We start from the raw sequence: 16,749 nt of genomic DNA, 5'->3' as shown, positions 1-16,749 counted from the left end.
GAATTGTGCAGGTTGTAGGTCACATTAAAGGTAGGAAAAGTTTTGAAATGATTTATTGTGGTCTCATTTTTTTATATCATAAAACCTGCCATTTTGTTAATTGTCTAAGAGTAATGTTCGCTTATTATACTGTGCACTTTATTGGTCAGGATATGAATATAAAGAAGCCTACAATATCAGAGATAAAGTTTAATGTTTTATATGAAAGATGTTGTCCAAAGAATTTTAGAAAATTGCTTTAATTTCTAGCTACAATGTATGTGAAAAATAGCAGTACAGCACAAATGGAGACAAGCAAGACATACGTCTGTGATAATTAATGACAAAATTTTAAATGCAGACAGACCTCAATGTACCAATACCAGACATATTCAGATCTACTATCTTCTATTTCATCCTTGTCAACATAGGACTATAGTGTCAGCCTGAAGCTTGCTCACCACAAATCTAAATTTCCAGGCTTCAATTTCTCCCCTTTGCCCATAGTGCCTTGCACCCTGATTTCACTCAGCACTCTAGTTTGCTGCTGATTGTGAATAATATAAATCTAAATGGACTCAAGATTATTGGACCGGCTTATTCTAGCATCTTGATGCAGTTGTTTCTTCCCATGCTGGGTTTTCCTTAAATCACTTGACATTGCTTATCAAACTTACTGATTTGGGGGTTTTCTTACACCACCTGACATTGCTTATCAAGTGACTACATTTGATGTGAAATTTCTATTTTTTTTTCTTTACAGAATGTTGGTTACTATGATTTAACATTCCTCCTCTAACCCACAGCTTGCCTGCATGATCAGCTTCCTAGTTAATTTGGCTGTGTTGCTTTGGTAGGGTTTTATCTATTTTATTTATGTATTTGCACTTTGTTTGCCAGGATAATCCATTGGGCAACAAGGAGCCCATTTTCAATGGAGTCCTGGGGAGAAAAGCTCCAGAAAAATACAAATACATAGTACACATTGCACATATACATTACAGATTATCTCATAGGAATACAAAGTAAATATGATAAGAAAAGGTTAACAATAATAGACTACATCAGTACAGTTAATTAAACAGCAATAAAAACACTTTTTTTTTTTTACAAAGGTAGCTGCATAGGGTAACTATTAAGTAGTTGGGCAAACAGTTCAATAAGAGCTGTGGAACTATAGGAGGCAGTGATGGCTATTTTTGAATTCACGTTCACTTTTTTTTGCTGTTTTTAGTTATACTGCTGATTTTGCTTTATGCTGTATTGCTGTACTACTCTATTGCTTTTGGTCAATTTGCTGTTTGAAAAGTATACAGAATGCAAGCTTCAAGAAGTGTTTGTCTTGCAGTCATAAAATTCCAATGCAAAACAAGCAAGTCATGTGTGTAACTTGTTTAGGCTGTACTCTGCAAGCTGACTGTAACATTATGTCAGAAACTTGATAAGAGAACTGACATACCATAACATGAATCTAATTCTCAAAGGTTTGACGCCTTGTAAGGCTCTCACTTTGTGTTCCACTTCCCAGAGCAGAGCTGACCCTAGTGGGGCTTCTAAGGCAACACTGATGGATAAATCCTCCAAAAGGCATGACGGGTTTTACACTTCTGATTCCCCCCACCCCTAAGATTTCTCACAGGGATTCCTGTATGGAAAAGGACTTTCCAAATTGCCCCTATGGGTTATTGAAGACTGTCATATCAGGCTCCTAAGACTTTTTAGGAGAGAGCTTATTCCCTCCTTCTGAACTAGACATTCTCAGAGGCTCCCTCTCTAGGCCCACGTCTGTCAGGTTTGGGCACTCCTTTTCCTCCCATAGCTCTTTTTCATTGGACATCAGGTATATGAGGCTGTCAAAGGCCATGCTGCAGGCATAGTTGAGTTTTGTTTCATCCCATCTCCCCATCTCATTCTAGGTCAGACAGGGATAGTGCAACCCCCCCCCCCCCCAGGCACTACACTTTAGCCTCCTCATTGGCCCCAGTAACTGCTGGCTCAGACATTGACAAGATTTGCTCCCAGTCTATGTGTTCCACCATCAGTTCCATTGGATTCAGCATCAATACTTTTGAGAGTGATGGTTTGTTCAGCTGCAGGATTGAGGACCTGGACCCAAATTCATTTGCACCATCTATGTCAGCGTCAGTCTCAAATTTGGATTTCCTGGCCACTGAGACTTTGGAACTGAGATCATCAGTACTAACATAGACACTTGCTGTTCTGTTGACACCAGAACATGATGCTGAAGCTGTCTTGGTGGTTATTAAGCTGGGTGAAGAGTTCTCAGCATCCACAACCAAGATGCTAATGAAGGTGTGGAGACTATTTTGGAGCTCAATATCACAGCCTATGTTACAGATGCATCCTTTGGTGCAATCTATGTTACTGCTCTCATCCAAAGACCACTTTTGCAACATCTGAGTCTCTCTCTGTGCTTCATGACAGCAAGATAGAGGATGTGAAAGACCTTTGATGGAAACAAAGAAGGGGATCTGAGCCAGAGTCATCTGCCTCTTCCTCCCTGGATAGTTCCTCTCCTTAGGGATACAGTAAGTTGTGTAAGAAGAAACACGTAGACTCCCAAAGGGAGTCTGTTGATACAGACACTAATGAGGAAAGTGAGGAAGGTTCTCTACTTTCATCCCTGTTGAACCCATGTATGGGAACATCCTTCAAATGATATGAGAGAAAGGATGCTGGTCAGTTACCTACTTCATCTTCCAAAAAAGGAGGTGTTCAGCTCTTTCTCTTCATTTTCCAGGATGCTACATGCTGGGGACAATGCAGTATAACTTGTCACAAAGGAGTAGTGACGGGAACCCAATATTGTGAAGCTAATGCCTGGGAAGCTGCAAAAGATTCAGAGGACTGAACATGCAGAATGGAGCACTGTAATCACAGTGGCAACCATCCCACACAGCCTTGCAATCAACCCTGCTCGAGAGATTGAGAGGGAGTGAGAGAGAGTGAGTGAGACAGAGTCAAGGGCATACATGTCCTCCACATTTGGTTTGATGGCATTTAGCTAGAATGGCACATATGTTGAAATTTCAACTCACCATACTGAATGAGATATCTAAAATGCTGGGGAAAGGTGCCACAGTCAGGGAGACAGCCATCACTTCTACATTGCCTACAATGAGCAGCCCTAACACATGCCTAGCTCACAGCTCAGCTAATGGTGCAGGTAGGGTGACAGGCACTGATGTTACACTTTGCTGTCAAACCTGGGTTTGCCTAACTTACTCTTTGAATAGTCCCAGGGCAACATTCCTTAATGTCCCATTTATCCTTTGGCAGTTAGCACACAGGATTAAGACTATGAGCTGTTAACAAGCTGCTTCCTGTAGTCTGGGAAGAAGCTCATACCAGGGTTTGATTCCCTCAGCCTCCATTTGCCTACTGTGTGACTCTGAACACATGACTTAGCCAACGATGTTCAGTGACGGTTGGGAAAATTGGGCTAAGCTCTTAAAAGGTGTCCTGGACCATATGGTTAGGAAATACCTACAAATCTATGAACTATGAGCAGTTCTCATTTGTCTAGATCACAAATTAAGGAAAAGCTGGAGGAAAATGAAAAGAGTGTAAGACTGTAGTAGCAGTTCGCACCAAGTTTAGTTTCCCATCACTTCTTCTTATAGTCACAGTAGAATCTACCTCAGATGTGGTTCAGGTCAATCCAAAAACAACAGAATTAGCAGCCTAGAAAGAAATAACACAGTCTTGGAGGTAACTTTCATGGTGGTCATCAACCCAGCTAAAACCAGGGATTCCACACCTCCTAGTTGGGGGTGAGGGGTGGGGCAGCAGCAACTCCCTAAGGCCTTGCCTGACTTCTACACTCTGGAGTCATTTGGTGGCTGTCTGTCCTGTCTGGATCTCATTTTTTGTTAGTATGGAAGGCCATTACACAAAACAGATGGATATTGGACATAATATCCAGACGTTACACGTTGTCAACTCACAGAAAGACGTTGTCCGTTCGATTCTCAGCTAAAGCGTCTTCTGTGTGGAGACATGCGTGAAGGGGCATACCTTCATTGAAGGTTGTGCATCAGAGCTGGTAACTCGGCACGTAAAATTCTTCTACCAATCATTAACGGACCGGAGTTCCGCTGTGGCGACCCCTCACCGGGAAAAAGCCGAAAGACACAAACAAACATAAGCCTATTCATTTCCCCCACCAGCTGCTCTTTTCTCCCTCTCCCAAAACTCAACTCATCTCATCAAAAAAGCAACATTAAATCAGGTTTCAAATTTCCTTTAAAAGACTGCCATCCAAGAGGTCCCACTGGGCTAGAAATGGTCCAAAATCTACTCCATATTCATTCTGTGCCAAAAAACACCAAGAACCTCAGGCCTACCTTAGACTTATCTGGTCTCAACCAGTTCATACAAAAGCAACATTTCTGGATGATCATTGTGCAGGTGACCATCTCAAGCATGTCTTGCATGTCAAGAGGAAATTGGAAGTGTTGTTTCCATAGGATGCATACCTGCACATAAAGTTTGCCAAAGAATCATGGAGGATCCTACGCTTCTGGGTAGGAAGTAGCCAGTTCCAGGGTTTTCTCTATGGCCTATCCACCCCCAAGATATTTGCAAAGTACACAACCATGGATGCAAAGGAACAGAGACCGCAATGATTTAAGGGCTTCCTATACCTAGACGACTGCTTTGAAATTACAGAAACTGATACCTGCTTAGGAATCTCTCTGAATGCAGTTCCAGTCCATGACAATACTGTAAACTTTGCCAAGTCACTGATGCATCCCACACAGTCAACAATGTTCATAGGTTGTTTGTTGGACACCCTTTTTGCAAGGCCTTCCCCTCTGAAAGTATTCTCCAACTGTTCAAATAGCAACCCAGATCTCGCGTTCTTTTGCATTGTTAGATATTATGTGCCTTAGAGCTTTAGAACTCATGATGGCCACAGTTTCTTAACCCTGTTTGTGAAGAACCACATGACTTCCTCCTGTTGACACTTGGGATTCAGTGGAAGTAATGCATGACCTTAGCATCAAATCTAATCAGAATTTCTGAAGCATGTAAAACACATCTGGATTGGTGGCTTCACAATTTCAACCCCTCTCTCACTCTCTCTCTCTCTTGGCAAGCCTTTTAAACTCCCAGTCACCAGGTGACTGACACCATGGACACTTCAACCTTAAGAATAGGGGACATTGCCATAGGTGGACTGTTCAAAGTGCGTGGTCTCAGACCAAGGCCTGCCTGTCGATCAATGTGTTGAAAATGAGAGTGATTCATTTAATTCTACAGGCACTTCAGGACTCCTTACATCAAGGAGTGATTGCCATTCACAGTAACAACATGGTGGTAGTGTGGTATATCAGATTACCATTATATTTGTGAGTACACTAATACTGAAAGGTGTTATTTTGAGCCTTTATTAGGGAGGAATAAAAATTTTTATAAGTTCATAGTTCATAGTTTAGTACTAGGCTAACTGCCCTTATGGAACATTTTCAGCCTAGCCAGTTACCTATCAAACTGTGCATCTTGTCTCTGTAAGATAAACACCTTACCCATTATGCCAAGCTCCCAGCAAAACCGCAGCTGTATACTTCAGTAGACATATCGTTCTGGGCAATATAAACATCAAAAAAAGGAAGCCAACCTGGTGGCCCCCTGCCATAAACAAACTATACAACAGAAGGAAGAAACTGCTGCAGAAGAGAGAAAAATCCCAGGATGCAAAAAACTCCCTTACCAGCCTCAGTAAGAAGTTGAGATCCCTCATAAAATCCTCTAAAGCTAGTTACGAAAATAAAATTGCCAAAGATTCCAAAGACAACCACAAGGCATTCTATAGTTATGTCAAGAATCTAAATGGCAATGCTCAGATCTGCTCTGAGCCACAACAGAATGACATTAAATATATTGATCCCAAGGATATTGCCAATATCTTGGCAGATTGATTTAGTGTCAACTTCACCCCTCTCTCACCCCCTAAAGGGCCCATCTCAATACTAAAAGATTGCCAAATCCCGGTAATCACGGCCACACAGGTAGAAACCGTGCTCTCCAAAGCTAAGAATACAGCATCCATGGGACCAGATGACATCCTGGGCTGTGTACTACATGAACTACAAAATGAACTGGCACCTCACCTAAGTGTCATGTTTAATCATAGCCTCACCTCAGGCTTTGTGCCCACTGAGTGGTGCACAGCTACAGTTATCACACTCCACAAGGGGGGATCCACCTTGGATCCCGGGAACTATCATCCCATCAGTCTGACGAGCCTGATCTGCAAGGGCATGGAACGCATTATCATGGAACTTATAAAAAAAGGCATTGGCAACCTTCAAACACTGGACCCCACACAGTTTGGGTTCGTGAAGGGCCGATCTTGTCCCCTGAACCTGATTGACTTCTTTGAATCAGTGTCCAGAGCTGTGGATGAGGGTAAGGTGATCCACACAGCCTATCTGGACCTCGCCAAGGCCTTCGACACCATCCCCCACTCTGGAATCATAGATAAACTTACTAAGCTGGGCATAAATCTCTACATCACTTGATGGGTTGCCAACTGGCTTACTGTCAGAACCCAGACTGTAAAAGTATCTGACTCCAAATCCAGCTCCAGACAAGTGACAAGTGGAGTACCTCAGGGTTCAGTCCTCGGACCGCTCTTGTTTGGCATCGACTTCTCTGAAGTACAGGCTGACACTAAGGGACTCTGGCTAACAAAGTTCACAAATGACTACAAACTGAGAGCCATTACTGAATCCTCAAATGATGTGGATATTCTACAAAAGGGTCTTACAGAAGCAGCAACTTGGTGCCAGAGCCATGGGCTCAAGCTTAATGCCAAAAAATGTATAGTTATCCCCTTTGGGAAAAACCATGTACCCATGAATTACCACATAGTTGGCAGCACACTAAACACAGAAAGTGTGATGAGAGACTTAGGAACACAGGTGGACAGTGGTCTCACCTTCGATAACCACATTGCCACAACAGTCAGGAAATCCTTTTACATGGCACACCTCATCTCTAAGGGCTTTTCATCCAGAAAGAAGGAGGTCATTGTCCCATTGTACTTATCCCTCATTAGACCCATTATAGAGTACAATGCCCTATTTGGTATGTACCGCACAAGACATCTGCAACAGCTGGAAAGGTCGCATAAATACCACACTACAAGAATCACAGGCCTAAAGCAGATGCCCAATGCTGACCATCTAAAAAAACTCCGGCTATACTCTGTGACATATCGTCTACTCAGAGGCGATCTCTGCTTAACATACAAGGCCATGTCAAACCCTGAGCTGTTGAACATGCTACACTTAAAGAAAGCCCAATCCCTCAGAGCCACACACTCCAGGGATCTAAACCTTGTCATCACAATGAAAAAAACATGCTGGAGGGATAGGTTCCTGACCCAGAGACTCCCCAGACTGGAATAGACTGCCCATACATGTCAAGCAGAGCACCTCCTTGGCCCTCTTCAAAAGGAACCTTGACGATTGGATGGGAGATAGGAAATTCACCTCTGGGATCACGTCAGTTGCCCTGCTAGACAGGGATCCAGGGAAGTAAATATTGCGGGAAGAAATATCCAGGGAATTGTTTGGTTAGGCTTGAATAGGCCCTAGAGCCAATAGCCTAGCACCAACCTATGAACCTATAATACTGGTATCACAATTATTTAAAGGATAACATCAGAATCCTGTTATTAAATGCTCAACTTCTCTTTCCCTTTTTTTCCTATTTACAGTCACTGCTATGAATAAACAACAATACAGCATTTAAAATATTTTAAATTGACAATTTCTCTCCACTAGAATAGTACCTTACTGTACTGTGGCGGTTTTATTTTTAAAAAACTTGTATCCCACCCTGGAAAAGCTTGCTGCAGTCTCCACTTCATTGATGTCATCAAGGCCAATGAATACAGTTTTCTAGCCAATTCCCTCCCCAAACTAACATCACCATGACTGTCCTAAAAACCCACCCATGCTGTGACGTCACAGCTCCCTGGTCTTTTCCCTACCCATACACAAAGTAAATGCTAGAGCAAGGAAACAGTGCATGAGTCACGTCTCCAGCTGTGAGCTGTCAATCACACCAGGTAACAGCTCAAATTATCCTTAGCACTTTGACAGCTAGGGAAGTTAGAAGAGGAGGATGGGATATGAATCAAAGTAGTGCAAGTCAGGCTTTACAAAAGACTGCAGTTTAGCCCTTCAAAAAAGAAGCAGCAGTAAAAAACACTTTGAAAGTCTGTTAGAAGAGGAGGATGGGAGATGAATCAAAGTAGTGCAAGTCAGGCTTTACAAAAGACTGCAGTTTAGCCCTTCAAAAAAGAAGCAGCAGTAAAAAACACTTTGAAAGTCTGTTCTATGGCATTTGCACTGTTTGTGTTTTAAGTAGTCATTGAACGGCACAAATGTTACTTAAAACTAACCGACTGAAAGACAGCAGTGTATGCATGTAAAATCAATGCATTGACAGGAGCTTTAGGAAGAAAGAAGCACTGCATTGTGGGATACCTAGAGGTATCAGGATCATGTCAAGATGCTGGACCCCATGAGGTCAGACTCAAAAATCATGTATAAAAATATTTAAAAACCTGTATATAGCCCCAGAGTGCTGTTAAAATGTAGGAAACAACAAACCATGATGAAATAAACATGTTTTTTTGAGTCTGTGGGTGTGGTTCTCTTTTAAGCATTAAGCAGCACACCTGATCTTCCGAAGTACAAATAAACCAACATCTTTTTTTGCAGGAGGCAGGCCCCTTGCACCCCCTGATAATTGTGATCACACTATAGTGTGGAAATGACAAATTTCAAAACCCTCTATTGCACAATCTCATTTAAAATAAAACTCATACCATGCCGCTAAGGCCTGGAACTCCTTACATGTATCCATCAGGTCAGTACTCGCCTCCAAAATTTTAAAACTACTCTGAAAGACTTCCTAGCTGAAATCTGGATCTGTTCTAGCTCATCACCAGGATAAACTATATTCCTAAATGTGAATAAGTATCTATTTGTACCTTACCCCTCCTTTCTCTCTCTCCTCTCCCTTCTTCACCTCACTTCCTTACTTCAATCAATTTACCCCCCCTAGCTTTCACTCTGACTATACCATAAGCCTGCTTTTCCTCTGCAATTTCTGTTTGTATTATACCAACTTACCTTTAATTTCTCTATAAACTGGATAATATTTCTCTAAATATTGTCATTGTCATATAATGAGAAGTTATGTACCTACCATAACGTTCCATGTTAGTTGTCTTCTCTCACCTTCTTTCTTGCTGGATGGGTTCAGAGCTGAACCTCGGCTCTGACTCGGCCACTTACTAAAGCTCGAGAGCTAATTTTACCAGCTCGAGGCAACCCTATATCCCATGATGCTAGGCGATAACTACCCAGATCTCGTTTGGTAGCTGAAACAACATTAGGCAATATAGTCCTCCAACTGGAGAGGAGGAGGAAAAAGGATAACCCCGAAAGGATTGCTATCTAAGCTATAGTTACCCTAGGACAAGCTATTTGGCTGAAAGTGCAAGATCAGGACCCTTCAAAGAAGGGGAAATCTTCTCAGTCTGTCCAGACTAGGGGGATGGTGGGCGGGATGCAAGAAAGAAGGCGAGAGAAGACAACTAACATGGAACGTTATGGTAGGTACATAACTTCTCAATGTTAAGTTGTCAATCTCGCCTTCATTCTTGCTGTATGGGACTGCGTCCCTAGCACCTTCAAACAAAGGTATGAGGAGAAGCCCATGTGGCTGCTGTACAAATAGAGTCTATTGGTAGTCTAGCTTGAAAGGCTGTTGATGTGGCTAGTGCCCTGGTTGAATGGGCTCTTGGCCTAGAAGGCAATTCTTTACCTCTGAGTTGGTAAGTATATGTGATCAGAGAAGAGAGCCACCTAGACAGGGTTACCTTGGATACTGGAAGGCCTTTCCTATTTTCTGCATAAGATAAAAAGAGTTGATCAGATTTCTTGATTTGTTTAGTTTTGTCCAAATAATATCGGAGCTGACGATGAATGTCCAGACAATGCAGTTTTTGCTCCGCCCTGTTCGAATAATTAGGGAAGAAAACTGGGAGGTCAATTGATTGATTTAAATTTGTCTGCGAAGCCACCTTGGGTATGAAAGAGGGGTTCATTCTTAGAGAAACTCTGTCTTTGTGGAAGACTAAGTAAGGAGTACGAATGCAGAGGGCATGAAGTTCAGATACTCTCCTAGCAGATGTAACAGCGACCAGGAAGAGTGTTTTCCAGGAAAGTCATTTCAATGAACAGGAAGCCGCAGGTTCAAAGGGAAGTAGAATCAAGGATGTTAAAACTAAGTTTAGATCCCACTGTGGTGGAGGATCTTTGATCGGGGGTTTGAGTAAAAAGACACCTCTAAGGAATGCTTTGCAAAGCTTATGGGACATGATGCTGCAGTCCGACAGGCCTATGTGAAAATTTGAAATGGCTGCCAAATGAACTTTTACTGTGGAGGATGAAGATCCTGAATGAAAAATTTCAGCTAGGAAATCCAAGACTGAGTGAATTGGAGCAGTGAACGGATCTAAATTTCTAGCCTTTGCCCAGAAGGAAAAACATTGCCATTTACTAGTGTAGATCCTTCTGGTGGAAGATTTAAGGGAAGCTACTATAATATCCCGGACGGGATTTGAAATCATAGGAAGCCTGGCTAGGGACGGAAGTGGAGCAACCAAGTAGTGAGGTTGAGAGAATGGAGGGATTGGTGCAGCTGCCCTGACTGATGGGCCAAAAGATCTGGCACTGGATCCAGATGCCAAGGCTGCTCCAAGAGATAACGATGCAGGAACGTAAACCATATCTGTCAAGGCCAATAAGGGGCAATGAGAATCATCTTGGCTCTCAAGGCAGTTGCTTTCTGAATTACCTGTGATATTAACGGAAGGGGTGGAAAGGCGTAAAGAAGTCCCCGAGGCCAATCGTGGACTAGAGCGTCCATGGGGGGATGGCCTGGAAGGGGGAAGAGGGTGAAGAATTCGGGGCATTTGCTGTTTTGAGGTGTAGCAAAAAGATCGCAGCAAGAAAGGCCCCACTTCTGAAAAATCTCTTCCGTCACAGATTGTTTGAGAGACCACTCGTGTGGCATGAGAATAGCTCTGCTCAACCTGTCCGCTATGATGTTGGACTTCCCGGGGATATGCGTTGCTATCAGAAACCACTGAGAAGAGATCGCCCATTGCCAAAGTCTGAGTGCTTCTCGACACAGGGGATAGGACTTGGTTCCACCCTGCTTGTTGATATACCACACTACGGACATATTGTCCGTTTGGATTGCAATAGTCCCCAGGGGAAAAGAGTCGTGGAGGGCTTGCAATGTCAAAAGCACTGCTCTCATCTCCAGGACATTTATGTGCAGGTGGCATTCGAAAGGTTGCCATGTGCCATGGACTGTCCTGCCCTGAAAATGCCCCCCCCCCCACCCAATCAGGGAGGCGTCTGATGTGACCGTGGCAACCGGGGAGGGAGGAATAAAGGGTCTGCCTTGATGGACTTGAGGGGACAACATCCACCAAGACAGATGATTTTTGCAAATTGGAGTTATCATGATCTTGTGGTGCATAGGGAGTTGTTGGAAAGACCATTGGGTGAAAAGCATCCACTGTAGAAGATGCATGTAAAAGCAGGCAAGAGGAAGAAGTGTGATGGCGGCCACCATGAGCCCCAATACTTTCAGGACATACCTGGCCTGAATTCTGTCGCTCTGAAGCAGAACATGGACACAGTTTTGAATATCTAAGACCCTTTGATCTGTTAACTTTGCTGAGAGCTGCATGGTGTCCAAGTTGGCACCTATAAAGGTAATAGATTGACAAGGCGACAAGGCAGACTTTTTAAAATTTATAGGGATTCCTAGCCCTCTGCAAATGTGAATGGTGTAATCTCTGGCCTGAAAAAGTTGATGCCTGGTGGTGGCGGTGAGGAGCCAGTTGTCTAGATATGGAAACACCTGGAATCCTTGATGCCTCAGGTGACCCGTAACCGCTGCCATACATTTGGTGAACACTCTGGGGGCTGTAGTGAGACCAAAGGGCAGGGCTCTGAATTGGTAGTGACTGGCCCCCAGCCGAAAGCGGAGAAACCTTCTGGAGCGCCTGTGAATTTTGATGTGATAGTACGCATCCTGAATGTCCATAGAGCACATCCAATTGTCCTTGCCCAGAAAGGGTAGAATGGACTGTAGCGTGACCATCCGGAATCTTGTCCTTTTTACAAACTTGTTTAGTTTGCTGAGATCTAATATTGGTCTCCAGTCCCCTGTTTTTTTTGGTACCAAAAAGAACTTTGAGTAGACTCCAGATCCTAGTTGTTCTGCTGGGACTGGCTGGATGGCTCTTTTTGCTAGTAGTTTTGATATTTCTAGCACTGCTTGTTCCCTTAGACTGGGTGGAACGTCTGGAAGGGTTCCCTTTTGCTGAGTTGGGATTTGGATAAAGGGAATTTTGTAACCCTCGGATATAACCGACTGTACCCATTTGTCTAAAGTGAGGGAGAGCCAGGCTTTTGGGTACAGCGACAATCTTCCCCCAACTGCCTCCGAAGGTGGACAGTCGGGCAACACCTCAGGGATGTTGGAAGGGTTTGTCAGAGAGAGACTCTCTGCTACCCTGATTTTGCGGACCCCCTCTGCCTCTTGGGCAGCGTCTGTTGTTGTTACCCCCTCTGCCTCTTGGGGTAAATTGACCTCTTGCGTCAGGCGTGACTCCTTGTGATTTGCGGAACCACATCTTTCCACCCTTTTGACCCTTAGGATATGGTCTGGAAGGGGTGGAGAAACGGACTCCTACGGCAGAAAGAGTCTTGCCATCTTGCTCGCATCTGGTCAAGGTGTCTTTCACTTGAGGCCCGAACAACGTCGAACCATCAAAAGGGGAGTTAGTGAAGGACGCCTTGAAGGGGTCTGCAAAATTACAAAGCTGCATCCAGGCGTGACGCCTTAAGGCCACACCTGTGCCTGCGGCCCTACTCGCTCCATCGGCTGCATAGGAAATGAGCCACATGGAGGAGTTAACAATGGTGTTTAGGGTTCCTAGCTGTGAGTTGATTTTATCTTGGGACCCAGCAGCTGACGGATCCTGTAAAACTTCACCCATCTCTTTGAGAACATCTCTCTGAAGGCGGGTGAAGTGACACAAGTAATTCAGCGACCACATGACAAAGGTCTCTGAAGAAAACATCCGCTTACCGTACCTATCCATAGTCCTAGAATCCTTGTTAGGAGGATGGATAGGTACTGAAGGATCGGCTAGTTCCTTCTTGTTGGCTGCAGCCACCACCATGGCATCAACCGAGACATCTTTTGTTAAAAATTGCCTATCAGCTGGAGCCGTAATAAATTTAGAAGGCCTCTGTGGGGTGGGTTCCACCGAATCTGGGGCCGTCCATGCCTTCCGTGCCACCACTTCCATAAGGGGGTCGAAAGGCGGAGACACCCAGGAGGTGGAGGGTCGAGAACCAAATGCCTCCAGGTAAACTGACTCATCCTCAGAAGGATTAAAAGAAGACCAGTTCCCCCTCTGTTTCAGGATTTCAAGGATGTCTGAGAAAGAGACATCCTCAGAGGGGGACCTTGGGGATCCTTCTGACTCATCCAAGTCGGTATCGGATGTAATAGACTCAGGGGAGTCCACATGCTTCCTCTTACATGTCCTCTTGCGCGGAGGTTCACCTGATGGGTCAGGAGAAGCCTCAGAAGAGGAAGATATTCCCAGTGGGAAAACCTGAGGCATTAAATTTCTGGGCCCGGGAGCAAGAGAGTGGGAAGAGACGTCAGCAGGCACTGTAGTGGGAGGAGCTGATGGAGCTGACTGTTGACCATGCCCTGGGGCTAGTACACTCCTCATCACTTCGAAAGCTCCCCTATCAGACAGGCCAGAGGGCTCCCACTCCGAAGAAGTAGGAACCCCAGGCCACACCGACAGGGACGGCTCTGAAGCTGATGTCGGGGCCGAGCTCATCAGCGCCGACGCTCCGAGAGGGAGAACGGGGTCAGACAAGGGTCCGATGCCACTCACCCCCTTGGAGCCGGCGAGAGAGACCAGGTGCCTGGATCCCTCCAATGAAGGCATCAAGGAGGAGATCGGAGCAGAGGACGATGGAGCAGAAGGGGGAGGTATTGGCTCTGATGCCACAACAGTCATGGCTCCGAGGAGCTCCGGCTCCGAACTCTGTGGGAGAGTCGAAGGAGGAATAGTAGGTGGAGTTGAAATAGCCACTGTCTGATGAGATGGGCTATGAAGCATTTGGGCCAGTGCCTGAGACTTTAACAGTCTACTGACCACTCTCTCAAGGTCATGGTCAGAAAGCCTGAACGACTGAGAAGAACGGCTCCGATGGCTCCGCTCCGAGAGCAAGGGTGACCCCAGAGCCGAATGGATCGATTCCAAAGATGGGGATCTGGACCTTTTCCTGGGGATGGATGGAGCCGAAGGAGCCGAAGATACGTCGGCTCCAGCCGGAACCGACCATGAGAGTAGAGGCTCAGCGGTATCGGCGCCGAGTGGAGCCGATGCTGGAAGCTGCGACACAGAAGTATCGGCTCCAGCCAGAGCCGATCTTGCCACAGATGGTGAGCCAGCAGCCGGAAGCTTAGGACACGGAGCCGACGGTTTGGCTGGCTTCGAGGGCTTCCCCGGCACAGACTTAGAAGGGGAGCCCTCGGGCTTTAATAATCCCCTTAAGATTAATTTGTTCCTGCGCTCCTGCAGGACTTCTGGGCTGAATGCATGGCACACAGAACAAGAGTCCTGCAGGTGCAGAGGTCCCAGGCAGTAAACACAAGAAGTGTGACCGTTTGTCAGAGACATTTTCTGACAGCACGAGTCACACTTCTTGAAGCCTGAGACCTTTGTGTCCTTCAACATAGTGCTGTCGAAGTAAAAGGGCACAAATGTAAAAAAAAAACCACACAAACACACACGCCCAATCCACACAAACTAAGAAAAACAGGGATACAGGGGTACAAATACACCACAAACACAGTACAGAATCCCTGTCAGGAATTAGGAAAGGGGCAGGCCTAAGGCCTAACCTAAAGGGAGGGATGTATAATTTGGGATAAGGGGAAAAGAAAAGGGTACTAAAGGGGAAAAGATTTTAAATTAACCGTTAAGTTAGCTAACAAGAAAGGAGTGGGAAAACTAAGTAGAAAGGTACTATATATATATATATATATAAACTCCAAGACTTACCAAGAGCCGGTAAAAATGCACCTCGCAAGCGAAAGCGGCAAACAAGCTCTGGGTAGTTATTGCCTAGCATCATGGGATATAGGGTTGCCTCGAGCAGGTAAAATTAGCTCTCGAGCTTTAGTAAGTGGCCGAGTTGGAGCCTAGGTTCGGCTCCGAACCCATCCAGCAAGAATGAAGGCGAGATTGACAACTTAACATCTTGTATTTATTTTTAACAAATGTTTTCATGTTATGTCTAATTTAGTATACTTATTTCAACTGTAGCTGTTTTTGTATTATTTTTGAAGATTTAAAATTATTGTTTTTAAAATGTTCCATAATACTTTGGAGCTTTTTTCCCTGGACCTCTGCTGAAAATAGGCTCCTACCCTGTTGGACTTTCCCAGTAATCAAATGTCAATAAATAAATAAATCACCTCTACACTCTCTACAGAAAATAAAAAAAACATTCCAATTGCATATAGAAAAGCAAATTGAACTCCTAAAGAAACAGAAAGAATGCAGCAACAAATTCTGTAACACAGTCTGAATTTTACAATTGGAAGTGCTTAATCAAAATTCTCACCATCTGACAGACTTGTCTTCAGTAACTTCTTCTTCCGGCTTTTCCCAGTTAGGGGTCACCACAGCGGATCATCTGTCCGCTCATGATTGGCAGTGGAGTTTTACGGTGTCGAGTTGCCAGCCCGACGTCCAACCTTCCACAGAAGGCACACACACACATGCTCACTCACACCTAGGGCCAATTTAGAGCGTCCAATCCATCTACTGCATGTCTTTGGGATGTGGGAGGAAACCAGAGCACCTGGAGGAAGCCCACGTGACCACAAGGAGGACATGCAGACTCCGCACAGAAGGCACCCCAGTCGAGAATCGAACCGGAGAACCTCTTGCTGTGAGGCAGCAATGCTAGAGGCAGCAATGCTAACCGCTGGCTTGTCTTCAGTAACAAAGACTCAAAATAATGCCCTTCAATATTAGTGTATTTGCAAATATGACAGTAAATGGGTACACCAACAAGCAAGGAGAGACTCATTCCTATCCCCTGTGTTAAGAGGTAGTAAGTTTGTGGGAATAGACCATGTCTTGAGATCACTTTCTCGCTCTGCCCACATTCATGGAGAAGCCAAGCAGACAGGAGTAGATAATACCTATTAATGTCACACCAGTGGTTCCACAGCTAGACTGTCTTCTGTCAGTGGGGGAAGCCTCACTGCAACCTTTTTACTTCCCCAACTAATGTCAACTGAAGTGATTTTTTTCCCTGTTATCCCTTTTGAGACAACATCCCATGGATGCTCTAGGTCAGGACTGGTCTCCAGGACTCATGCATTTCTTCTCACCTTTTCCCCCGATACCTAAGTTCATTCAGAAAATGAAGGTGAGCAAGGCCAAAATCACCAGATTAGCCCCATACTGACTTCCACAATTGTGATTACCCTTACTATGGTCTTATGTCCCTAAGAAGTATCTCAGATTGAGGCCCTTCACAACATTGCTAAAACAAATGTCCAGCAGTCTTCTCTAAGAAGTTCATTCCC

At 44.7% G+C, this 16,749-nt stretch overlaps 1 protein-coding gene across 2 annotated transcripts in view; it reads right to left on the bottom strand.

Annotated features, from left to right (window-relative positions):
• Positions 1–16,749, bottom strand: part of SLC43A1 (solute carrier family 43 member 1) — a 658,072-nt gene that overhangs the window by 371,507 nt on the left and 269,816 nt on the right. The window lies entirely within an intron of this gene.

Source organism: Protopterus annectens, chromosome 9.part0 (assembly GCF_019279795.1).
Source record: "Protopterus annectens isolate FY-2018-M chromosome 9.part0, PAN1.0, whole genome shotgun sequence".
Classification (NCBI taxonomy): domain Eukaryota; kingdom Metazoa; phylum Chordata; order Ceratodontiformes; family Protopteridae; genus Protopterus; species Protopterus annectens.
Note: the sequence above shows the minus strand (reverse complement) of the source record. Positions and strands in the feature narration are given on the sequence as shown.